A 1660-nucleotide genomic window follows, 5' to 3' on the forward strand; every position below is an offset into this window, starting at 1 on the left:
CTCTTACGCTAAATCAGGTGATTAGTTTGAGATTTACTTTCCATATAAAATAGTTGTTCTCTCACATATATTTATTTGTGTTGAATTATAAAAATCACATTCACTATAATTGGCTATGATATTATTATATAAATATTTAAGAAAATGTATGTAAACTCATGCACTAATATTTCTTATGAAAATTATTATGTCTCTTATTTGCTAAATTAGTACCTTCATAATTTTTAAGAGAATTAATAAGTTTATATTGTGTATTTAATTAATTTGCAGGAAAAATATCAAAATCAAATAATGATAATGAGGTGGAAGGTTCTGATGGAGGAGTAGGCGTTGACCAGCATCCAAAGCATTGTGACCCCAAAAAAGTTTGTTGCCGGGACCCACCTCGTTGCTAGTAGCATATAAGCTACTAAACAATAATAACAATTTATGAAAATTATTACTATATATATATATGCTTCGTGTGTAAACTTTATAAAATAAAATATTGAAATAAGAGGACAAGAATAAAGAAGTATATTGATCGAAATAAAAGATGATTAAGTCCATCCTTCCTTTTTTAATTATCATATGTTCCTCTCTCTGTATATCTCCATTTATTAGCCTAGAAAATAAGAACAGAAAAATAAAAGAAAATAAGCCAAAAAATAAAATAAAATTGGTAATAAGTAACTCGCTCGCATGAGTTAGTAACTTTGGTATGAATTTGACAATAAGAAAAAAAAATCATCCGAGTAAATTAAAGCTTATATATTAACAATTGGATAAAGATTTTGTTAGTTATAAGTATCTACGGATGAAATATGTATGGATATTTTGTTAAATGGTTGTATTTAGGTATTTAATATAATTTAGATACGATATTCGTTGACACTCGTTCGACATGTACATTTATTGTGTCTAACTGTATTTTAATAAAAAAGTATAAATTTTTTTTAGATATATTTAAACACACTTAAATATTATCACGATTCACGTATTAATATATCTACTCTTATTTTTAATATGTATTCTTTAAATAAATTTAAAAATAATATATATTATTATTTATTAAAATAAAAAATATTTTAAATATTTTATATAATTAAAAAAATAAAAATAATTAAAAAATTATTTTATATTTTAATATAAATAAAATATTAAAATATTATTATAATTTATCTAAAAATTATTTTATATTATATAGTTATATCGTATTTTTATGTCTTATAAATTTTTAAAATTGGTGAGTTTGCATATTTCGTATCGTGTGGTGTGTTTGTGTATGATTCCAATTTCCCTTAAAAATATGATAAGAAATAATAATCAAAAGTAGGTAATTGAACATTACTTACGAACTTACCATAATATATGTATGTATGATACACATTATATTTATTTTAGATGGTTAGAGTGCTTTTTAATAAGGATCAAGATAATAGATTTTAACTTAGAATAATATGATTAGAGGCTTTAATTCATTTTTAATTAACTTTTAAGTTTTAAATAAATAAAAAAATTAAATATTTTAAAATTACTTTAAATTTCTAATCAATTTTTATTATCTAATTACCTATATATAAGTTAAATGGTTAATAATAAAGTTGAAGTCTATTAATACTTCTTTATTTTTTGAGAAAAGGATTTTTTGCGGACATTTTTATTTTTTACCATTGAAAAA

The sequence above is a fragment of the Arachis stenosperma genome, chromosome 4 (genome assembly GCF_014773155.1).
Source record: "Arachis stenosperma cultivar V10309 chromosome 4, arast.V10309.gnm1.PFL2, whole genome shotgun sequence".
Classification (NCBI taxonomy): Eukaryota; Viridiplantae; Streptophyta; class Magnoliopsida; order Fabales; family Fabaceae; genus Arachis; species Arachis stenosperma.